This window comes from Micromys minutus (genome assembly GCF_963924665.1).
Source record: "Micromys minutus genome assembly, chromosome: 1".
Taxonomy (NCBI): Eukaryota; Metazoa; Chordata; class Mammalia; order Rodentia; family Muridae; genus Micromys; species Micromys minutus.
Genome location: NC_137969.1, coordinates 162,261,887 through 162,286,918, shown reverse-complemented (window position 1 = coordinate 162,286,918; position 25,032 = coordinate 162,261,887). Strand labels below are relative to the sequence as shown.

The following is a 25,032-nucleotide window of genomic DNA, read 5'->3' as shown; positions in this document are numbered from 1 at the left end:
GGAAGTCACTTCACACCATCACAGGCCAGAATCTGGTACAACTGCCTCATTCACTTAGGTATTAGTTCTCATTATTTTGAAGTGTTTTGAAAGAGTGTCAAATTTAAAAGGTCCACCTCACAAGCCTTCCCAGAGGAACACCCTGTCTTACCTTTTGCACCCTTCAGACAGCATCTTTTATGCACAAAACAAATTTGTACACACAGAGGCACACATACCCACAGGAATGGTCACACAATATTTTTCATCTCTTTACTCATTTGACACCTTGAAGTTCATTCCAAATCACAAGGAACACGCCAATCAAATAAACAGCATTAACATAGAAATGTCCTGGTTAGCCAGTTGCCTATATTACTGGGTATTGATTTTTAAATTGCTCACTATCTACAAATATTATATAATAAATAATCATATATATAAGTTCTTTTTATGTATACATAGACATAGAAATGTTGGATTAAGGACAGATTCATATCAGTTTTATGTAGCTGGTATCTAACACCTAACTCTTAAAAACATATGACAAAACTTTACAAAGTTTTTTTCTAATCTACAATTAGCATAGACCTCTGCTGTGGCCAGAAGACCCAAGCAGGAGTTAGAGGAGGAAGAGGAGGGGGAAGAAGAGGAGGAAGAAGAGGATAACACTTCATTTCATGCTTGATCTTTGACAAAAGATTGAGAAGCAATAATGGTTTATTTTAAAGTAATTAATTCCCCCTTCTCTCTCTCTCTCTCTCTCTCTCTCTCTCTCTCTCTCTCTCTCTCTCTCTCTCTCTCTCTCTCTCTTTACTTTAACTCCATTTATTTTATGCTGAATTTATTCCCGTGCCATGAGCTTTTGCTTCTTCAGTTTCTTCTGGAATATTCGTTTCTTCTGTGCAAACCCCTCTCTGGCTTTGGAACGATCTGTTCCTTCTCAGTGAGGATCATCTCAATGTGTCAGGGGGAGCTCATGTAGGGGTTCATCAGCCATGAGCTCTGTAGGTTCGCCGGCGCATCTTAGGTGCCTTGTTCACCTGGATGTGTTCAATGACTGGAGAATCTACATCTAAACCCTTAAGTTCAGCATTACTCTCTGCATTCTTAAGCATGTGCAGCAAAAACTCAGCACTCTTTCTTACCACTGTCCCTGTGTCCAGCCCCACTGTTTGGCCTGGGTGCACCTACCAACGCCACCATTATACCGCTGGAATGGCACACATTGCTTCTTTAAAGTGACATCCTTCAGATACTTGGTGGCTTTATGGATATGCATACCGTTGATGGCCTGGGCAGTTTCCCGGGTGTTCTTAAAATGAACACGAAGGTTTGAACCTCTGGATTTGCATGATTTTGTGGGGTTTTCTGGGTCATGGGAGTAGCAAACCTAGTGATCTTTACAGGTCACCTCTGGCCACTTACAGGAAGAGCCCTCTTTTCTCTTTTAACTATGTTTTTTATATATATATATATATATATATATATATATATATATATATATACATATATATATATACATATACATATATATATACATATATATATATACATACATATATGAATTCAAAATGGTTTAATATAATTAGCATATTTTGCATAAAGCCAGTGTCTTAGTTAAGGTTTCTATTGCTGTGATGATACACTATGACCAAAAATAATTTGGGAAGGAAAGGATTCACTTCATCTTAGAGCTTCCCTGTCATGATCCATCACTGAAGAAAGTCAGGGCAGGAACTCAAGGCTGGAACCTGGAGGCAGGAACTGAAGCAGAGGCCATGGAAGGATGCTACTTACTGACTTGCTTCTCATGGCTTACTCATCCTGACTCCTTAGACACTGCAGTACTACCTGTCCAAGGGTGGCACGGCTCACAGTGGACTGGGCCTTCCTCATCCATCAATTACTACCCCACAGACTTGTGGACAGACAATCTTAGGAAGGCATTTTTCTCCATTATGATTTCCTCTTCTCACACATGTCTAGGTTTGTGTCAAACTGACAAAAACCAACCAGCACAATATGTAAATACATCCATCTAAAGTATGTAAACATAGAGGGTAGTATTGTATAATGCATAAGTAGTATAAATCTACTTACATTTTATTAACACAGAATCGGTTTAAATTTATTTAGGTTAATGTGCTATATGCATTTAAATGTGAAGATATAATTTGACAAAGCCGCATGCTGTGTGGGGATTACTCAGAGCTGTGTTGAGACTACAGGACAGAGTATGTCTGAGAGGACACTCACAGAGGGAAGGGAACCTGAAGGTGGAAAGCAGGAAGCCAAGGCTGGGTCCCAATATCTGAACCCTGAGTGAAGTTCTGCACAAAGTGTCTCAGGGGCAGGACCCCACATAAATCACATTTGCTTGAGTCTGCCTGAGTGCGATGGGCTCTCTTGCTCCTTGCCTTTCAAAGAATCTCAACTGATGGCACAGCTGGTGAGGTGCAGAGCCAGACTCCTCATACTCGGGCTCCAGCACCTTGTCATTAAGAGGCAGGAGGATCTCTGTGAGTTTGAGGCCAGCATGGTCTATGGAGCAAGCTCCAGAGTAGCAGGAGCTACACAAAGAGACTGTATGAAGAAAACAAACAAACAAAAGCCAACAAAAATGGAGAGTTGGTTGATGTGTCTACAGAGTTGTATTGCAATGCCAAGCAGAGCAGGAGAGAAGCTGTGTGTCTGGGAGAGCCAGGTATCTGCAGACGGGTGAGCATGGGAGGCTCTGAGTGAGCAAGAATGAACTCCAGGGGATCCTGCATGGCAAAGTGTAGGGGAGAGCAGGGTTCTGTACACCCTAGATGCTAAGGCTTGGACTATTGTCATCTTTCAGCACAAGTAACTAAAGTTTAACTTGAGCATCCTATGGCTACACATCTCTGGTTAGGATTCTGACCTCTGACCTGTGTCTGGATCCTTGGCACAGGCACCCTAAAGCCATTATTAGAAGTCTTGGCATCAGAAGAATTCCTAGGGTCATGCTTTGGATCTGCAACTTCCAGAGGTTAGCATCCTTTCCAAGGCTGTGAGAAAGGAGCTGGATAAGAACTAAGATCTTAAGCATGCTAGATCACTTTCAGGTAGGGGTGTGTGTGTGTGTGTGTGTGTGTGTGCGTGTGTGTGTGTGTGTGTGTGTGTGTGTGTGTGTGTGTGTGTGTAGTCATGCACTGGGCACACAGGAAGCCAAACTGAGCCCTTGGGAACGTTCCCAGAATTTATTGTCTATACTCAGTCATTCTCTTATCTCGGGTGGCCCTTCGAGGCCTTTGACCCCACTGCTGGGTGAGGCAGGAAAGGGGAGGAATTTGCCCTTTTGTGTGTCTCAGGTCTCCAGGCTCTGCTTTCCCAGGCTCTGTCTCTGCCCCTGTCATTACCACCCCTCCCTTGTCATTACGCTCCCAGCCATTTCTCTTATCCTGTCTTCCCAGCAGACCCCCAAACCAGGAGCCTGAGGCCTGAGGCCAATGTTTATGATTTAAGAAGGCTTGTAACCCCTGCCTACCTGCCTGGCTTCTTTCACACATCCTACTCACTCTAGCTGGGCTCCAGGTACCTCCGTCCCTCCCTGGAAGCCCCACAGCTGCTGTACTGTTCTTATTCTTGCTGCAACCAACCACTAGCCTTTTGTCACAGCTAAAATCAGCGACTCACACAGAATGGGTCCTTGGGGGTGGGGGAGGACCAGGATGCCGGGAGGGTGACGATTCTGCCCACTTCTGCTTTATCCAAGGTTTAAACAGCTCCCTGGTGACTTGCTTCTGATCCCTCCCTCCCTCTTCAGAGGAAGAACAACATCATCACATCTCCTGCGTTCTTACCTCTGCACATCTCCCTTTTGCCTTTCTGAGCCTCCTGCTCACCTCACTAAGGATCCTTGTGATTTCTCTGGGCTACCAGAAAATCCAGAATGATTTCTCCAGCTCAGGGTCCATTATCATATTTGTGAGGTTCACCGGGAAGCAGCAGCATCAGAGAGGATATGGATGCCACAGATCACCATGCTTCTCTGTAGAGTGTGCTTCTCCCTGGCATGGCTGACTCTCTCTCTAGCTAGGGGTGTGCTGACTCAGTGGCTGGAAACACGAAACCAAGTATGCTCTGCCACCCCCATCATATTCACAGGTGGGTCAGCACAGATCTAGCACAAGACACCAGCATGAACTCTCAAAGAGCCTTCCTGAATCATCTTTTTGTTCCCACTTCCTTCACTGGCCCAGTAGCTACTCATTTTTTGTATGACTTAGCTCTGTTGGCTTGCCCTGCTCTCTCCTGACACCACAGCTGACTATTCATTCCTTCTCTGGGCTTTCACCCTATTCTGTTTCCTGTGTCTTGACACTCATTACAGGATATTGGGAATACACAGGAGCTGGCTGATGCTCCCCCATTCAGGATCAGCTGAGGGGCCTCTGCCGACAGGGTAATCACCCCTCCAGAGATTTCCAGGTAGTGAAGGTTGTCTGTTCTATGTGCAGGCTTCAGCTGGGCTGCAGAAGAAGACAGACATGAAGTGCTGGGTCAGAGGTTCCGGAATGACAGGGAAGCAGTGCTTGAGAAGACAGAGCAGGAGGGAAATCCTCTCGCTTCAGGTGCCGGGACTGAAGAGGGGGATGGATACTTGAGGCTTCCAGTTAAAAGGACAGCTTAGCACACATCTAATCCCTTTCCTGACATCTCATTGGAGCAACAATGATGACCTTTAAAAGATCATAAACCACAAGAATGAGGGAAATAAGTGGGTGGGGGAGGGGGAAGAGGAAGGGGATGGTGAAGAAGAGGAGGAGGAAGATGAGAAGGAGGAAGAAGAGGAGGAGGAAGAGGAGGAGGAGGAAGAGGAAAGCCAGTTCCTGGACCAGGGAGGGGATCTAGAATAAATACAATCTGAATTTTACCCTACTGTGGTTAGAATTTGCAGCAGGGGTAAAGGAGGGAGTTCAAACGAGGGATAGGTGAAGGGTGCTCAAGAAGTGGGGGATGTGAAAATCATACCCCAATATAGTTATAGGTGCTGAAATGCCTCTTAGTGGTAGAGAACGTCCCTGTCTCACGGAAGGCTCTGGGCTCAAGCCCTAGCGCAAGGGAAGAAGAGAGTGAGAAGGAGAAAATTGAAGAGAAGGAAGAGAGAGAGAGAGAGAGAGGAGGGAGAAGGGGGGGGGAGAAGGGGAGAGGAAAGAAGAGGGGGAGAGGAGGAAGAGGAGGAAGAGAAAGGAGAGAAGAGAGAGGAAGAAGAGGAGAGAGGGAAAAGGGGGAGGAGGGAAAAGGAGAAGAAAGAGCAGAAAGCTCTTTTGTTCCTAGATCCCTTTTGCTTCTTGCTCTCTAGGGTGTTAAGCTCAGCTGAGGTGTGAACACTGGAAACCCGAGACAGAGAGTAGAGGAAACTGAAAAATCTGACCAGCTTGGGAGAAAACCTTACATTCTCATGCTGAGAATTCCCAGAGAAAAGACAAGCCCAGGACCCTCCCCAGTGCAGTCTGTGTTTGCCAAGCCCCACCCTAGCACAGTATACAAACCAACATGCTGAGTACAAAAGCAAATGACCCTTGCCAACTAAAAACCACGGCGGCAGCAACAGAAGTGGTGGGAGATAAGGTTCAGACACTCTAGACAAACTAAGCAAAAGATGGAAAGTAGGAGAGAGATTTAGAAATAGGGGTGTTGTTCAGTGTTTGCCTAGCATGCAGAAGCCATGAGATCAGTCCATTCCTACACCTCACAAGCCAGGCAGGCATATGGTAAGCCTGTAAGTCCAGACCATGGAAAGTGGAGGCAGGAGAAGGTTCTGAAGTTCAAGGTCATCCTCACAGAGGCAGCAATTTGGCAACTAGTCTGGGATACTCGAGAGTGAAGGTAGGTGATAGGAAAGGAAGGAAGGGAAGAGAGAGGAAGGACAGGGGAAGAGGAAAGGAGGGAAAGAGGAAGTAGGAGGGGGAGAAAATGGGAGGGAGATGGGGAAAGAGATATTTAAAATATAAGAGCATTGATCCAGGCGATTTAATGCTAAAAATAACAGAAATTTCGGAACAAAGAACATTGGCAGAGGTGGGAAACAATCCCATGCCACAGAAGTTAAAGGGCACAGAAGGGGATCTTTAGACAAAGACGTCTACAAGCAAGGCTGAAGTAATGGCTCAGCAGTTAAGAGGTCTGGCTACTGTTCCAGACAACCAGCGTTTGATTCCAGGGGCCACGTGGTGTCTCACAACAGTTCCAGGGTTTCCAGCACCCCCTTCTGGCCTCCTTGGGTACCAGGTATGTAACATGGTGCACAAGCACACATGTGGGCAAAACACCCATACCCACAAAATGAAGAGCTTCAAAAACGACTTCTATAAACTTTAAGGGGTGCGATCAAGCCGGAAGACTTAAATGGATTTGACGGAGCCAGTCAACAGGGCTGGAACACAAGACAGGGAAGGAAGACACAAAGTAACAGAAAAGTGTCCATCTGCCTCCAGGGCCTCACTTCCATGAGGACAGGGATGTGTTAGACACAGGGTATCACTAGAAAATTCCCTCCCATGTAACCCTTCACTCTGGAGGGGTGTACTCCTCCAAACTAAGGGTAACCTGAAAGGGTCAAAGAGCAGTGGGGGAGGGGTGTTAGAGGACAGGGTAGCTCCAGATGGTTTGGACAACAATCACAAAAGGGATGTGCAGCTCAAGCAACTGGATTGGCCCAGCTGGATGCCAATAGTTTCTGGACAGTCTTTCCAACCCTGGATGGACCCAGGATGTGTGTGTGGCCTAGAGGAGAGCTACCCTGCCTGATACTGACCCCTTCTTGCCTGGGGACTACTCCAGAGGAGTCTGGGATTGGCCCTGCTCCTGAGAACTGAACGTAGCCCATGAGCTTAGAAGGAAGAAATGAAGAACTCGCTGCCCTCCTGACACTGGTACCCCAGCTGCAGGGAACCTTTGCTGCTCTTGGCTCTCTGGTGGTGTGTGCAGCATTGTTCAGTGGGTTAATCCTCTCTGATTGCTCTTGCAGAGGACTTGGGTTTGATTCTAAGCACCCACACGGCAGCTCATAACCATCTGTAACTCCAGTGCTGACCTCAGAAGGCACCAGGAACATCCATGGTGCCCTGACAGACAAGCAGGCTAAACTGTCATCCACATAAAACAAAAGAAATAAAAGGTTTCTTTTGAGCTTAAAGGAAAAGATGGTTGGCTGTCACCTTTATTGCCCCCAAATGGGGGATGGTCTCCACCTTGTCATGGTGTTCTCTAGGGAGCAAAGGATCCCTGGGCACCTGGTTATGATGTAGTGTAAGGCCGGGAGGGAAGGAGAGAAGAAACTTCGGCCAGCAGCAGAATATTGGAATCAAAAGACACACCAACAGCCCTAACCGTCCCCAAAGCACCCTGAGGAACATTTAGCATCTTCAGTTTAAGTGTAACAGGGACTCACTTTTCTGTATCATTTAAATTAATGACCATGTGATCCATTATCACCTGGGACATGGAAAGCACCTAAAAACAAAATATGGGGCTGGAGAGATGGCTCAGTGGCTAAGAGCCCTGACTGCTCTTCCAGAGGTCCTGAGTTCAATTCCCAGCAACCACGTGGTGGCTCACAACCATCTGTAATGGGATCTGATGCCCTCTTCTGTGTGTCTGAAGACAACTACAGTGTACTTATATATAATAAATAACTCTTTTTTAAGCCTAGTTTAAAAAAAAAAAAAAACTAAAATACGGGTCCGGTCCCCCAAGCAGGGGTGTGGTCCATAAATGCCGCCGCAGTTGGACGTTAGACAGGAAGTCTTACTTTATGCTCCCCCCCCCCCAGGCGTAGAACTCAGTGCAGCACTGCATTCAGGTAAGCACTCTTGCCCCCAGGCTACATCCCTGCACTTCCCAGACTTTCTAAAACCTGTCTCTATGGCTGGGCTTCCTTTTGCCATCTCTTTCTACCCAGTGAGTTCTTCTGAGTAACAGACTTCTACAAAGAGGGAAGGTAGACCACCATGACACAACCCACTCAGCTAGCTAAGTGGTCAAGGACATTAGGAAGCTCAGAGTCCTTGAGAGGCCCAGGGTTGACTTGGAGGTTAGGAAGCTTAGGAATACTGAAGCCACAGGCTAGGAGCTGCACTGTCACTGTTTCACTGTGTGACTAGGCCAGATTTCTTCTACTGTCACACTGAAGGGTCAGAGGTCTCCATACCGCATGCTCTAAAGAAAAGCCCTGCATTCTTCATCAGCAACACTGAGACAGTGGAGTCTTGTCCCCATGGTCTTCCCTGAGGAGGCTGTGGGGCATATCTGGCTTCTGCCATGACTGAGAGGGACTGACAATGTGGGAAGTTCTCTAGCATAAGAATTTGGTGCAAAACAAGAGCAGGGAGGGAAAGGCAGAGGGAGGGGGAAGGAGGAAGAGGGAGGGGGAGGGAGGAAGAGGGAGGGGGAGGGAGGGGGAGGGAGGGGAGGAAAAGGGAGGGAGGGGGAGGGAGGGGGAGGGAGGGGGAGGAAAGCAGCTCATTTTGTAGCACAAAGAAGAATTTAGAAAAGCGAGCATGTAGAAGCCAGACTGACCATAGACTTTTAAGCTGACTAGAGCCAGAGTCTGTTCTAAGACCATGAGCCTATGATCCTCAGAGTGTTCTGCTGGTACTTGGGCCCATAACCCAGTATACTCCTCACCGCAGAAGCCAGTCCTGAGCCTGCTGTCCCTGACTTAGGACTAAGCTTTCAGAGTTCAGAAAACCTCTCCCAGGTTCTGGCTAAGTTATAAGAGCTGACGAAGACAGTATTGGGGCAGCTGATAGACGCTGTGAAACAACCCCAAGGATTTATTCTATGCCACCGAGAGTCAGGGGTCTGGGACCTGTCTATGAGATCTCTGGCAGACTCAGTTTCTAGGAAAAGAGCTGGAACCCTGCATCCAGAGGCACCCATAGTGAAAATGAGACAGGTTTTCTGAGCTGGGCTGTGCTTAAGAGATGGCAGGCTGCATCTCAAAGTCTATCTGTCTATTGGCATATCATCCAGTGTCCTGAGCAGGGATGCTAGTATATAAAGGGAAGCAGGTCCCAGATGAAGAGGAAGTCCTATGATGAAAGGGCTTAAGGGAAGGGTGCCTTTGAGGAAGCAGACATCGTCAATGACCTTCTAGAACTTTCCAGAAGACAGGGTCACCATGTGGCGTGTTTTGGACTGTAAGAAATAAACCTAGGAAATAAAATGCCTTGCAATCTTAATGCTGAGACAAGACCTGAGATGAAGCAGGAACAGACAAAAAAAAAAAAAAAAAAAAAAAAAAAAAAAAAAAAAAAACAATTACTGGCCTCTGTCTGCCTCAACTTCCCCATTCTTCCCCCCCCATCCTGGTTAGGATGAGTTTGCTGGCAACCTCTTCCCATTAACCACAGTGAGGGGGCTACGGTGGGCAGGCTCCAAGCTGAGGAGACACCTCTTTTCTGCATTCCAGGACCTGGTGCCCCAGGGCTAGACCATGGAGGCCTCAGGGCCTGGCATGGACCACAGGAGGGAGGCGGGGCGGGGGCGAGAGGATGAACTCATCCTTTCCTTCTCTCAGACTGCTCTGATCGTAAAACCCCAGACGCTGAGCAAATGGCCTCAGGTGTGTGCTCGCCAGTTTCGCTGGGATACTAGTCAGGAATGGCAAGAGGCTGACCTGGTTTCGGTGGACCAGCCCTCTTTTCCTCTCTGCTCTCGCCTGGCCTGGTCCTATGGTTTTTTTCCCCTCCCCACCTCCCTTCTTCTTTCTGGAGAGGTCAGTCCTTTACCAGAAAAGCAAGGGCGTTCTTAGAGATGTCCTAGGACAAAACAAAATAACAACAAAACCTCAGAAGTCAGGATCTAAGTCTGAGCCCTGTCCCAGCCTTGCTGTCCCATTTCTACCCCACTACCAAACCCTGGTGCCCCAAGAAGCCTCACCCAAAGTCCACATGGGAGACCAAAACTGGAGCCATCCTGTGACTAAGCAGCCAATGGAGACTGTGTGAGCAGCACTGGGACTTTTCCCCATACCAAAGAGAAGGACCGGCTCTCTACATCCTCAAGGGGCCACTCCTTAGCCCACTTGAGATAACATTAGTACCTCCAAGATCTAGAATGCTTCCTGGTTTGTGCTTTATGTGGGAGAACCGAGACCCCGAGAGGAAGGGAACAGGTAGCTGTCACGGGCCTCACTCTGGCTTCTGCACTGCCAGCCCATCCTTGTCACTCTGTGCCTTCTGGGAAGGCATGGGAAGGATCGAAACCAGAGGCAGAGTGCTGAGGGGGCCTGGAGGAGATGTGAGGGAGCAGAAGGCTGAAGCCTTGCTTTTGGAATTCTCACCCTGCCTCCCAGAAAAAAAGCTGATGCGGTGACCTGGGTGTTGGTGATGCCAGAACAGTAGAAGCAGAGGCTACCAGGTCTGTCTGGGCCTGTCTGGCCCTGAACACCCCAGCTATGGTGCCTTGGTTCTTGCGTAGTTGCTACCCTCAAGTTTATCTTAGACATTCCAGAGCCATTGCAGAAAACATTTTCCTAATCAGAGGCTGGAGAGCCTTCCAAAGGGCCGTCTGTGTCAAGCCAGTGCTCGGGGAAGGGGCCTTATGCTCTCAGGGGACTCAAAGTTGCCTCTAGGTTCTTCTTATTCCTGGTAACCTTGGAAACTCTTAGGACAAGGCTGCCTCCTCCAAGAAGGCAGTGTGGGGAGGGAGAAGCAATTGCCAACAACTCAGGGCTGAGTCCTAATTGGCTCCTAACATCTCTCCAATCCTGAATGAGTTCACACACACACACACACACACACACACACACGAGGGTTTGTTTCTGGCACATGCAGGGGAACCAGGGTGGGCTTTGTCACTGAGGAATAGTGTGAAGAACCAAGTAGGCCCTCAGATAGTGGTGGCTGATGACATTAAAGCTGTCCAGGAAGTCCTTTCAAATACTGCAATGGTCAGGTGCCAGGTCTGCCTTTCTATATTGTCAGCCTCTCATGTCAAAGGCTCAGATACCACTCCTGAGCAGGGTGGGTGATGGGAAAGGGTCTCCTCCTGCCAGTACCCCGTTCATTATCCCAGAAACGTGGGAAGGACACATCCTGGAGTGCGTATGATCTGATTCTTGAGTATCAATATAATTCGATCCTCTACATAAAACAGGGATGTACAGGAACAGAGTAATGGCTCAGCGTGTCAATCATCTGTGCAAGTATGAAGCCCTGAATTCAGATCTGCAACACCCCCGAAAAAAGCAGGCAGGTGTGGGAGCCACCTGTGAGCCCAGCCAACCTGGCTGTCTAGAGCAGCTAGAACTGGCAAGCTCAGAGTTCAGAAAGAGACTGTGCCTCGGCGAACAAAGTAGAGAGTGATTAAGGAAAATGCCCAGATTTAACTTCTAGCCTCCACATGCACCCTCACATACATGAATTCACACGTGTGGACACACATGCACACATGCGAGCATAACACATACACATACAAGATAGAACAAAACATATCAAGAATCAAGCACAAAATAGTAGAATGTCCAATAGCAGCCTGAGAAATGGCAGTGTTAGCACGTTAGCACTTAGTGAGAGACAGCTAGGAGAAGCTTACTGAGAGACAAAACCTCAACTCGTAGAAACTGCAGATGGCAACATTGTAGCACAGAACTCAATACTAGGGTTTCCTGGGCTACAGAGGGTGGGGGTGTTGTAGGGAGATAAAGACACTCAGACTATCAAACATAAAATCCCACCACTACTAAACCTTAATAAAGCTAGCCCGGAAAGATCTTCCAGTTGGTAAGATGTGGTTGGAGATGGGGCCCATGTGCCTGGCCACATCCAATGGCAAAACTTCTCTCTAAGAAACATGAAGGGAGTATGCAGCCCCTACAAGTAAGCTGATTAAGTGACCAGGGAAAGCAGCGATTTTAAAGAAGATAATTCTGGAACATCACAGAGGTGTTGGCTTTAAACAGGCTGCAGGTGAGTGGGCTCAGTCTTGGTACACGTACCCTAGCCTTCCCTCCTTCCCTGAGTCCCATTCCCCTATCCATATCGGACAGCCTCATTCTAGGATCTACCTGAAGAAAACTCCATCTTATAACCATCAAAAAGTACTTCCTCCCTTAGTCACACCACTGTTTAGTTTGTCTGTTTCCTTCTTCTGTCCCAGCATGGGGGTGAGGGGTACAACCTCAGCCAAGATTGGGTCCTTGGATTGGCATAGAGTACCAAAGAACTACTCTATTCCTTTTACTTCTGGAAAGTCCTTCAGGTTATTCAGGCAAGACTGACCTCTCCTCTGCTCCGCCCCCTCCCCCAGCCTTGTGTTGGTTCCACCACAGAGGGAGGAAGATTTGATCTGTACACACTGCCTCTTTCTTCTCTTCCCTCTGTCCTCTCCCTGAAACTCCAGGGACCTGGGGACGGGATTGAGATCCTTTGTCCATGGTTTAGCGTAATATTTACTCCTAAATACGAGCTATTTCTGTTGCCCAGGGAAAAGCAAATCAGACCGCTCTAGACCTGGAAACCTTTGCTGAGCCAAACACCTGAAGGGCCTGGACTTGGCCATCTAGACTCAGATGCTGCAGGACTCAGGATCAAGAGCTGGATCTTTCTCTGGATCTTTCTTTCCTCAGTTGCCGGCTCACTCTCTCCCTCTTGTCCCGTGGTCTCTCTGCTTGCCTGCTCGCTGTTCTTTCTCTCCTGTTCTTCTATTCTCTGTATATGCTACTCCACAGGTGCACATGCATAAACACATACACATGTGAACACACGCACACATACATGAATGCACACACACATGAGCACATACTTATACTAATGTACACACACATGAACACACACACACACACAAACACACATGAACATGCATACATACTACTTTTCTTCTTCAGCCAGAAAGCAAACATGAACTGAGTGTAATAAACCCCTCGGCCAATGGATGTCCCTGGGCTGAGCAAGCTGGAGCCTTTGAAGCATACATACCCTTCATTTTGTCAGTTTTTTCCTGTTATGTGTGTGTTGCCTTTTAGCTGAACCTGTCCTCATGGGGTCCAGGCCAAGGCCAGGAGTAGGAGAGAGAGGTCATTAACTCTACTCCAACTTTTGTCCAAGAGGCCCCAGGACCTAGATGAACTCCAGCAGGGTCTTGTCTTCCTTCACCTCTGTGGCCATCAGCCTGGGAGGCTGGGGCTAGGGACTGAGTGCTGAGACAAAGTCCTGCTCAGAATCAACCTTGCTGAATCCCCTGCCCTAACCCGAGCTCACATCAAAAGACCTTGGCTCTCAGATGTGAGGGCTCCAGCTATAAATCTGGAGAATCTGGCCCTCCAGCTAATGAGCTGTCCTGGCTGGCTGGAGCAGGGACTGAGATCCTGTTTCACTCAGGGGCGGTCTGAGTGAGGGGTTCCTGTGGACCTTGAGACCCAGACTGCCCATCTCCTCCCCCTCAGCCCCTGCCAGGACCCTGCTTGGTGGGCCAAGGCCCTGTATGCTCAGTAAATCCTGGGGTCAGTGCCTTGGAGGGCTTAAGGAGTCCCTTTTTGTTCTCAGAGCTCCCACCCCAAGGGGCCCTAGGGGGACCTACTGCTGGCCCCACAGGAATTTTAACCACTAACATCTGGCCCCCGGAAGAGTGCATGTCCTCACCTCCTTTGATTGCCCTCACACAGGGGACTTTTCCCATTTTAATTTGAGGTGACCTCTGACCTGTATTCTCATTCCCATAGATTCCAGATATTTCCTGTACCTCATATAACCTCCCAAGCAAGCCCCTACCTGAGCACAGCCCCAGCTTTTGAGGAGCTCTTGCCTCCCTCCGATTGCTGCTGAGCTAGGCTGAGAGCTCCTTGCATACCCTCTGGGCCACAGAAGCCTGTCCCATTGCCAAATGTCTCCCTGGAGCTCTGACTCTTTTGTTACACCCCAAAGACTGGAAATGGCAGGCACTTGGATGCCAATCTACCCACCTTGAAGGTTTTTAATGAGACAATAATAGATACATTGGTAACTGTGACTCTGTGTCAGGGAGTCCAGAGCGGGGGTGGGACTCAAGAGTAACAGCTGATAGAACTGGGGGGACAGCTTAGTTGGTAGGACCCGAATTGGATTCCCCAAAACCCAACCCTGCCAAAAAAGAGACAGAGAAAGTCAAGATGTGACCCTTGTAATCTCAGTGGTTCCTCAGGGTTTGCCAGCCAGTCAGTGTAGTTGACTATTCCCATGAGTTCATAGGCAACCACTTCACATACACACACACACACACACACACACACACACACACACCACACACACACACACACACACACACACACACACACACGGATAACAGCTGCCAATTGACAGCTGAGGGAGCCTCTGAAGAGAAGAAAGACAGAGGAGCACGCAGCCAGCTGTGGACCAGAACACAAGCAAAGCCTACCAGCCACCCGCCCAGCGCCCAAGTGATGGAGTTTTGGAGCTGTTGCATGATGAATCTCCATCTAGGTGGTGAGCCTTGCTTTGAGCTACTTATCTCACAGAGTAGCCAACAGATCCCAGAAAAAGCCAAAGGAAAGAAGGGACACCAGACCCTCAACCCTTTGATGACAATGGATGGTTTCCTTATTGGAGGGCGCCACTAGGTATCCATTAGCGATCCAACCTGGGCTACAAAAGCCAACAACTGTTTTCCAGATATGATGTGCTCAGAGGCAAGCAGAAGCTAGAGGCATCTGTAAACGGTCGCCTTGCCACTGAAACCAGAGCCAAGAACACAGTGGGATGAGGCTGGGCAGGCCTTGTGAAGTAGAGATTTTGTATCAAAGCTTGCTTGCATAAAGATCTCCTGTCAGTCACATATCCACAGGGCACTGGACCAGGGCCCAGGAGCCATCACTCCAATGTGACCATTCTCAATAAGCAACAGCAGTTTTCTAGAGCCTCACGCCCACCCCCTGGGACCTGAGTTAAATGGCACTATGGGAGAGTTTGTCCCCCGATGAACCCTCAAGCATGCCAGTCCCAGCCTTCTGGACCATAGTTTGACCACATGACTCTCTAGTCAAGCCTTTCCTTGCCCTCTTGTCATGTGTGACTCACACCAAACTTCCAGCCCAGCTCACCATAATGATGTCATCTTTGCTTCCACCCACTCCTCAGCAAACCCTCTCTTTCCTCTGAGCCACTGTCCTCAGCCAGGAAAGATCTCTGGGGGTGAAACATCCGGGGCCGCCTACAGTGAGGGAAACTGAGACTCCAAGTGGGCAGAAACTCCTCTAGGTCAGAGGCTAGATTCAATTGGAACTCAGCTGAGATTTCAGGGGGTCCTTTTACCTCCAGAGGCAAGGTCCCAGAAACTCCAGGGTTGCCTCTGGGACACTAAGGCACCAGGGCAGCAGGAGGTCCGGAGATTGCCCTAGCTCCTCTGTGATGCCCTGAATATAAAATGTCTCCCATAAATTTATGTTTTAAAACTTGCACCTGGTGCTACCATTTTTGAAAGGCTGTGGAACCTTCACCAAGTGGAACCTTAGCTGAAGGAAGAAAGTGACTGAGTCTTAAGGTTTGAAAGCCTTACCCCATTTCCTGGTCACCGTGTCACTTCCTGACTTGGAGACCACGTGAGCAGCTGATTCATGCCTTCCTCACCAGGTTAACTGTATCTGTTCTTAAACTATAAGCCAGATTAAACCCTTTTTCCCTTAAGTTGCTTCTGGCTAGGTATTTGGTCATAGCAGCAATAAAATACCCTCACTGCCAATACACTCTCCTTACCACCGTTTGGTTCTTCCTGGGGAGATCTGTTGACTGAGATAAAATAGAGAACAGGTAAAGAGAACATCTAACAGCCAGCCAGAAAAAGGATTGAGAGACAGCCCTGCAGAGACCTCAAAAGGAAGCCTCAGGGATCCTGGATCCAACAAAGGCGTGAGGAGGACCAAGCCCTCAAGACCTTGGTCTTAGAAAAGACATCCTGGAACAGTGGGGGTCTAAATACTGCCAACAGTATTCACCTCACTTGCTAGTAAACACAGTATTCAGGACTGAAGAGATGGCTGTCCTCCAGCCCCAGAGCTTCAGAGTAGGACACTGGTGAGCCTTGGGAACATCTTAGTGTTTCTAATACGTGCTTAAATTTGAAAGCTGCTGTCTTGGTCAGTGTTTCTATTGCTGTGATAACACATCACAAGGGGAAGGAAAGGAGCTCCATTGGGGCTAGCTAGACCATAGGTTGCTTTCCCATGTTGCAGCTCCCTCCTGGCTATTCTAGAGTTGAACTGTATAGGCAGAATATTCCATAAGCATCTGGAATAAGTGGTGTGACCAGAGAGGCTCTCTGGGAGCGGAAGTGATTCCAAAATCATCTGTGTGCCCACCATGCTGCCTCTGTCTGTACAAATGGGATTCTACACAAATGGGTTAAATTGGCTTACACTTTCCTAGAATTGTTCATCATGATAGTTAGGACCAGAACTCAAACAGTTCTTGGAAGCAGAAGCTGATACAGAGGCCATGGAGGGGTACTGCTTACTGGCTTGCTCCCTGTGACTTGCTCAGCCTGCTTTCTTATAGAACCCAGGACTGTCTGCCCAAGGGTGCACCACCCACAATGGGCTGGGCTCTCCTCCATCAATCACTAAGAAAATGCTCTATAGGCCTGTCTACAATCTGATCTCATGGAGACTTTTTCCTAATTGAGGTTTTCTCCTTCAGATGACCAGCACAGCCATCCTTCATAAAGGATGGTTCAGCACTTAAGAGGTCTTACACCTACTCAGCCAGCCTCTTGCCAGTCCTGGCCCTCAAGGGACTCCCAATGCTTCTGTTTACCTGTCCTGCTTATAGATGTTATAGCTTCCTCCTGGCTATACCAGAGTTGGACTATATAGGCAGAATATTCCAGAAGCATCTGGAATAAATGGCATGGCCAGAGAGGACCTCTGGAAACAAAAGTGATTCCAAAATCAGCTGTGTGCCAACCATGCTGCCTCTGTCTATACCAATGGGATTCTGACTCAGTTTCCCTGTTTCACACTCTAGCTTATTATTAGCCTTATAACTCTTCCTTGGGCCCCCACCCTCTCACCTGTGACCTGTGTCCATATCATGGATTAGCCCAGACTCTTCCCGGCAGTCACCATTGTCATGTGTGCAAGCTGTCTGCTGCATGAAGACAGCTGGCTGCAGGAACAAACAGAAGAATAAAACCTAGCTCACATTCCACTCACCCACATTCCCAAGTGCCAACAGGCCTCATTTAGAGGGACACCTTTTTCTAATTTGCACATACACATTATATGGGCTCAAGTTTGAATATCACAGCCCTCAGGTTCCTTTGCCTCTAATCTGGATCTCCGCCTGCTTGCCCCAGGCTTCACTGGCTGGACCTCCCCAGTCTCTGTACATCTACACTAACTGGGGCCTCCTTACCCACACAGCCTGACCATATCTTGCCTTTAGTCTTTCCAATCTCTTAGCTGGAGAAAATTTCTCTCCACATTCCTCTCCATGCACTCTCCTGTCATGTTTAAAATAATACCACACCAGAGAACAAATATCTTTGTTGATTGAAGTTTGAGGTCATTTTATTACAGCATTTCCTAAGACATCAGTTCAGGGATACGCCTGTCAGACTGCTGGACAAGCTTCCCTTATATGGCCTGCCTGAGGCTCAGTCCCTTGTAACCTATGCATGTGGACAACTTTGGGTTCCACTGCCCCAGGGCAGCACCTCAGAGATCCTGCCTACACCTCCTCCTGTTTCCACCTTTTTGGCTCCTCTACCTATTCCTCTCCTGACTCTATCTCTCCCAGCATGCGGCTCAAATTCGGGTGTATGACTGAATTTTGTTCAGACAACCAAACACACCCCAGAAGGTACCAGCTCTTTGTTTTAACCATTTGGGATTAGGCTAAATCCTTCCAAACATGATATATTCTCTTTCCCCTCATAGGATAAGTAGGAACAGACATAGCCTTTTGTTGTGGCCTCTAGATACCAATTATTTTTTTTGAACCACAGTAAAGTGTTTTTAATAACCTAAGTAACTACATGATCATTGTAGGGGAAAAACAGAGAACAGAAAGCTCTTACCAGCTGGAGCAGTGACTAACAATTTTCTATTATATAGACTTCTTCTTCTTCTTCTTCTTCTTCTTCTTCTTCTTCTTCTTCTTCTTCTTCTTCCTCTTCCTCTTCCTCTTCCTCTTCCTCTTCCTCTTCCTCTTCCTCTTCTTCTTCTTCTTCTTCTTCTTCTTCCTTCTCCTCCTCCGCCTTTTCCTCTTCCTCCCCCTCCCCCTCTTCTTTCTTTTTTTCTTCTTCCTCCTCCTCTTCTCCCTCCTCCTCTCCCTCCTCCTCTCCCTCCTCCTCCTGCTTGTTTCCCAATACATACATGTGTACTCATTTTAAGGCACTCAGCTTTACTTACTTAGTGACTACTCAGACTCCCAAATGCCCATGTTAAGCTGACAGTTTCACATCTGTGCTCCTTGGCCCTTACCTCCCTGCTGTGGTTTGAATGTGAAGTGTCTCTACTGGACTCAGGTATGCATCCCTGGTAGCATTGTTTGGGGTCAGTTGTGGTGCTGGGTTCTAACTGAAAGAAATAGCACAGGGTAGGGGGGAAAGGGGCGTGGAGTTATAGCATGGACCAGCTTCCAGTTGTTGTCTCTGCTTTCTGACCCACCAAGATGTAAGCAAGAAGCCTTAGGTTTCTATCCTTACCATAAAAAGGAGCCAGCCCAGAGATCTTGCTTCCCACAGTACAGGGGTCTGTGAGCCTTTCAAACAGTGAACCAAGACAAATCTTTCCTGAATCTACCTCTTTTGTGTATTTTATCACAGTGATGATCATTGTTACTTAAATGTCTCTCCCAAGGAAGTCAGGGTATGCTCAGTCCTGGCAGAAGTTCTGATTACAAATAGCAATCAAAGAGAAGCTAAAATGTGCCTCTGTGCTCATACATTTTGCTAGTTGGGAGTAAAGGACCCTTCTTCTCCATCCCTGAACCTAAAGCTCTCCACCTGAAGGTGACTGATGATCACATAGATTCCATCAACAGTGTAGACAAAACTGAGCCAGAGACGCCAGTGTTAAGCAAGGGCAGCTCCTGGGGCAAGAAATGTCTGTGCATGGGTCTGCCCATACACTCTTGCTCCTGGCCACACATTTTTATTTTTCTGGGCCCTTGCTGGACAGGACAAGCATCAATTTCATTGACAAATTCTATGATCCAGAGCCAGAGGAGCAGCATGAATCAGGGGATCTCCAAGAAATAGATGCTTGGAACATGGTGTGATTGTGGATGGACACTGGGGACATGGGGAAGCACCCATTTTTATCAGTGTTGAAGGGTTATCTGAAGTAGCCTTGAAGGGATGTCTCCCCTTGTCACAGGGTCTCTGTCTACTCCTTTCTCCAGCTCAGCCCTCCTCACATTCCCTTGCCTGCCCACCTCTATATTGTGTTCTATACCTGTGGCTTGCTCCAGAGCTTCCTGTAGCTCACCTTCATGAGAAAGTGAAGCTCAAACCCCATAATCTGAACTCAGCGCCTTCCTTAGCTAAGGCAGACATTCATTCCAGTTTTCTACAGAGTCCAGATTATGCTCCTGTCTTAGAGCACCCATTTTCATGAAAAGATCCCCAGTGTGTCAATGACTGATGTAATCAGTCATGTGTGGTCCCTTCCTAGCCTGATGCTACAAGCTAACATCTGCCTCTTTATCGCTGATCCTTGGAGTCAGTGGGTTCACTGTGGGAATCACTCAGGGAGTTTTGAATCAACTGAACATTGCTGCCTTGGCTCGCCCCAAAAGGAACAAAATAAAACAAAGCCAGTGCCTCTCAAGGCAGCGGGAAGGGCAGCCTTCTTTTAGATTTACGCAAGCACATGAGCATACCATGTATGTGGAATTCTCCCAGAAGCCTGAAGAGGGCGCTGGAGTTTACAAGCTGTTGTGAGCCACCCAACATGGATGCTGGGAACCAAACTTAAGCCCCCTGGAAGATAGGAATTGCTCTAACTACTGAGCCATCTCTCCAGCCCAGACTTTGGTATTTAAAAGCCCTCGGGTGACTGACATACAGCGTGGAGAAGGATTGACCCAATTATAGCGGTCCTGGGCCTTTTACCCCTGAGCCCATTGCATTCCTTTCTGCATCCATGTTTGTGTAACGTGTTCCCACTTAAACAGCCATGTTCAGCTCCAACGCTGTCTCTTTTTGTCACCTTTTATGACCTCCAAACTGGTAGAGGTCTCTCTCCCTACCTCATACCATTGCTCTCTCGCCCAACCTTGATTGCATCATCTATGCAGGAGGCCCAGAGCCAATGCGCTCCAGGTGAGTGACCGCCCTTGCTGACCCTGACTTGGGCAGCACCACCCACAGCACGCTATGCATTAGTACATGCTACACCCGCACTGGCAGCTTCTGTGAGTTCACTCATTCAGCTTTGGGTCAGACACTGTGTCCTCCATCTCTCCTGACCCCTGCACCTTGATTGACCCCCATCTGCAGCTCGTATGGAAACAACGAGGAAACGCTCCTGTATGGATAGGCCTCGACAACGTTACATTAAGGGAAAGACGCTAGGTGCAAAAGGTCCGAAGTTTTGTGTCCATGTGGGATGGGCAGAACCAACAAATCCATGGAGGCAGAAAGTAAATCAGTGTTTACCTGTGGTTGTGGGAGAGTGAGGTAGACGCTCTGCTGTTTGGTATGGGCTCTTTGTGGGGAGGATGGAAATGTAGACCTGGATAGTGGTGATGGTTATACAACCTGTAACTATACTAAAATCATGTAATTGTACGCTTTCAAATGGCGAGTTTGATGGTATCTGAATTATATCGTAATTAAAAAGAAATATCGGTTGAAAGGTATGTTTTTTCCTTCCGCACTCTATTCTCAAAGTTTAAACTTTATTTTGTCTTATTCCAAAGAACCACCTGGAATACTTGCTTGAAGTGGGGGTTCCTGGGCCACCCTTCGGCTGCTTTCCATTCTGGGTTGGGCATAGCCCAGGGATCTGCCTTCCCTTGCAGGCAGATCCCTAAGTATGGCCTCCCCTGTAGCCCCAAGGCTCGGGTGAGAGAATTTTCTGAGCAAACCTCAGAACCTCAAAAGACAAATAAAATTCTTTAACCTATTATTTTGGGGCGGGGGGAGATGCTGAAGCTTTCAAACACAACCCAAACTTTGTTTTTCGTCTGCTTCTTATTAAAAACAGACGGGAACCTAAAGAAAGCCCGTCAGGGGTCGGTAATGAAGTGGTCCTGATCACAGAAAAAGAGCAGGATGGAAAAACTGCCTGCAGCAAACCACAAAAAGAAAAAAAAAAAAGAAAGAAAGAAAGAAAAAAAAATGTCTTCTGCCTCCAGTGCTCAAACAGAGCCATTCAGAGGAAAAAAAAATACCTCAATGGTCACAGAGAACTTAATTTGGGGAAGGGGAGCTAAAATGAGTAAATCAAGCTCACTGCCCCCCCCCGCCACCCCGCGCAAATGTGTGCTTGCAGACACCCACTCCCACAGACTCAAAATTCTAAGCTTTGTGGCACACTCCCTGATTAGGGCTTTCTTTGGGGTTACCAGGAAGCCGAGCTGTAAATCGGCGTTAGAATGTGATCAAAAGCGATGTCTGCATGCAATTATTTTGTTTTGAGACCAGCACTCAGAGACAGCGGCTTTAAAGTCCTGGCGTGGTCACGTGAGAGACTCTCGCATACATACACATGTATGACTTTGGTCCCTGACAAAGAGACAAGACAAAGACCTGGGTTTTCTCATTGTTGTTTCTTTGTTTCCAGGGTGCCGTCTGACCCTTGCAACTAGACCGACCCTCTCCTCCATTTCCCTGGCTGGTCCTCCTCCACTGCAAGAGGAAGTCTCTCACTCATAACCCCTTGCCCTGAAAGTAGCAGTTAGTGTAATTTGAGTACAGATATCCCTTGCTTAACAGAAATTCACTTAGCAAAACTCTAAATTGAATAAGGGGGTAAATGAAAGGAAATATCATTGGGGAGGCCTGTCTACTGAGCTCTGAGGACTACGCTGTTCACTGAGGGCAAGTTCACTGAGGAGGAGACAACATCAGAACCCCCACGTGGAGGCGTTATAGTACCCTGGGCTGGAGCAAAGAGTCTAAAGTCCCCAGTGGTCACAAGGTTAGGAAGTGGTACTGTGAAGGGACATTGTCTGGCTCTGAAGACAACAGATTTCACTGTGGTGAGGCTCAGCAGTATGCTGCAAGGCCCAAGCAACCCCATTTCACCCTCTGACCCCAACAGTGTGTGGGCCACCAGGATGCACTAGCTCTTGGGTTCCTCGGGAGAGTTAAATGACATCGTGAATGTCATACACTTGGGGTAGTAACTGGCACCCATGGAGAGTGCATGAAGTATTCATTTGTGTTCCTTCCTTCAGATAGAACCATTGTCCCAGAGCCATGTGTGATTCTTTTTCATTGACATGCCTTTCCCATCACTTTCCTGGTCTCTCCATTGTTGGAGGGAGAAGATAAAAGACCACAGACTAAGGCCTGTCACTTACGTCTCATCTGTAAAAAGGAAGATAGCTTGTGAAAATTAAATATAACGCGTCTGGGGCCAGTGAGATGGCTCAGCAATCTAGGAGCTTGCTGCAACTCTGAAGACCCAAGTTTGATCCCCAGGACCACATGGTAGGAGGAAAGAACCAACTCTTCACATTTTTGCACACAATAAATAAGGAACTGTAATTCAAGCATTTAAGCATCACATGAAATAAATACACGTCACAGTATTTAGAAAAGGAATCTGAGAGAGCAGCTCTACACTCTAGGTCTATTACAAGTCTACGCTGTCATGGCTGCCTGGCTAAGGCCACTGCCATCTGTGATACGTGTGAGATGGTCAGATACGGTCCATCAGACAGTGCTGGGTCTACCCAGCCCTCAGACACCAGGCATCAGATCCAAGTTACATTTGGGAGTGGAACTGTCAACAATAGCACACTGTGGTGATGGCAAGCTTGGTACCCTGAGTCACAGGCCGTCCTCAAGGCCCCTGAACACTACGCAGATTCACTTTTTCTGCCTCCCTCGACCTGGACAGGCAGAACCTGCCTTTCCCTTAGTGGTCTTGGCTCCTCCCGGCCTCAGCTCTTCTCTTTGTTCTCCTCCTACCTGCCCTTCCCAGAACTCCCTTTCCTGTCTAGCTCACTAACTATGAGGAGGAAGCCCTACAGGGAAAGAGACTTTGCTAGCTTGAAACAGATCCCCATAGTCCAGAGCAGTGCCTGGACCACAAGCAGTACCCTAGGTATCTGCCAAGAGGATGGATGCATGAATGAATGAACATCTTGGACCCCACACCACATTTTACTTCTCTTCATCCTTCTCGAAGCCCTGTCCTCCTCCTCAGTAGATATTCCTCTCACCGACTCCTCTATTTCTCTATAATGTGTAGGGGACAGACAGACATACCTCGTCTTGTTGTACACTGACCTGTCTCACAGTAGTGTGTTGCCGACACACGACCCTCATTAAGCAGGTTCATCAGTACCATTTTCCCCAGCAGCCTGTGCTCTGCCTTACCTGTCTGTCATACTTCAGTAACAATACTTCAAGCTTCATCACCCTAGTGACGTCTGTCATGGTGATTTGTGACCAGTAATGTTACCATTTTAATTGTTTTTGAGGCAGTAGGAACCACACGTATATAAGACAACAAAGATGATAGTCGTCATATGTGCCCTGATTTCTCTACAGACAGTCTGTGCTCCACTTTCCTCCCTCCATGCTCAGGCATCTCTATTTCTGGAGACATAATAGTATGGCAGTTAGGTCACTTGATAACCCTACAATGGGCTATAGGTGCTTTGCAGATGGAAGAGTCACACCATCGGTCACTTTAAACCAAAAGCTAGACAGAATGAAGGTTCATGAAGAAGACATGTCCAAAGCTCAAGTCCAGAGTTCACCCCTCAACAGCCATGTTGTGGGTGCCAACGAAGAGTTCTCAAAGGATGTTAAAAGTGCTCTGTCTGCAAGCACATCACCCATGATCAGAGAGGAAATTGTGGTTCCCCCTATGGAAAGGAGTTTGAGTGGTCTGGATAGGTCAGAGGAGCCATGCATTTCTCTAGTCATGCCCAATCTTGAGCAAGACCTGACTTCAGTTCTATGAAAGCTGTTCAGGGGAGGGGCACGGCTGTCTCATGAGGTGTTAGAAAAGGAACCCCTTCCCAAGACTCAAAGTGCAGAAGGAAGCAGAGATATATAAGCATGGCATCAGAAAGATACCTAGCTAACCAGAAAGAGAATTCTTGGTGTAGACAAAGCAACATTATCTGTGGGAGAAGGTGCCAGTGTGGACAAATTTAGCTAGCTAGAAGTCAGAGCCTGGCTTTAAAATGTCACAGGACAAACTGACTCTCTTGTTAGGGGCCAATACAACTGTCATCACAACACCAAAGAAAGTGCTCATGTACCAGTCCCCAAATCCCACAGCCTTTAAGAATTGCTGTCCAGTGGGTAGGGAGAGATGGCTTCATAGTTAAGTCGCTCTTGCTGCTCTTACAGAGGACCTGACTTTGGTTCCCAGCACTCACAGGGTGGGCAGAGCCTCATAATTGACTGTAACTATAACTCTGCCTCTAGGGCATCCCACGCTGTCTTCTGGCATCTGTATCCTACATGCACACATGCACACACACACAAATATACACATTAAATGTATATATGTATATGTATGTATTAGAAAAGAATAAAAGGAGATGGCTCAGTAGGTAAAGGCACCTGTCACCAAGCCCAATGACCTGAATTTGAATACATGGTGGAAAGAAAGAACTGAGAAGTTGTCATCTGACCTCCACACTTGAGATGTGGAATGCATGTGTGTGTATGTGTGTATGTGTGAATGCATCCACTTCCTCTATAAAAGATTAAATACATAAATGAATAGATGTTAAGAAATGAATTACATGAAATCTAGTGTCCCTGTGTTCTCTATATGTGAATCAACAAAGCCCTGAAGACAGCACATCTGCTTACAACATGGCCTACTGAATATTCTAAAGTCACTGTTGAAGTCTGTTGCTTGGGGGGTCATGAAAGGTTATTCTT

The 25,032-nt window shown here is 47.6% G+C and overlaps 1 pseudogene across 1 annotated transcript; it reads right to left on the bottom strand.

Moving 5' to 3' along the window:
• Window positions 1-823: 823 nt before the first annotated feature.
• On the bottom strand, window positions 824-23,562 carry LOC308416646 (large ribosomal subunit protein uL22-like; annotated as a pseudogene). The gene is made up of 4 exons: window positions 23,503-23,562; window positions 17,014-17,108; window positions 2,354-2,552; window positions 824-1,372 (listed from the first exon to the last, which is right to left on the bottom strand). The product of its transcript is annotated as a large ribosomal subunit protein uL22-like (transcript).
• Window positions 23,563-25,032: the final 1,470 nt, after the last annotated feature.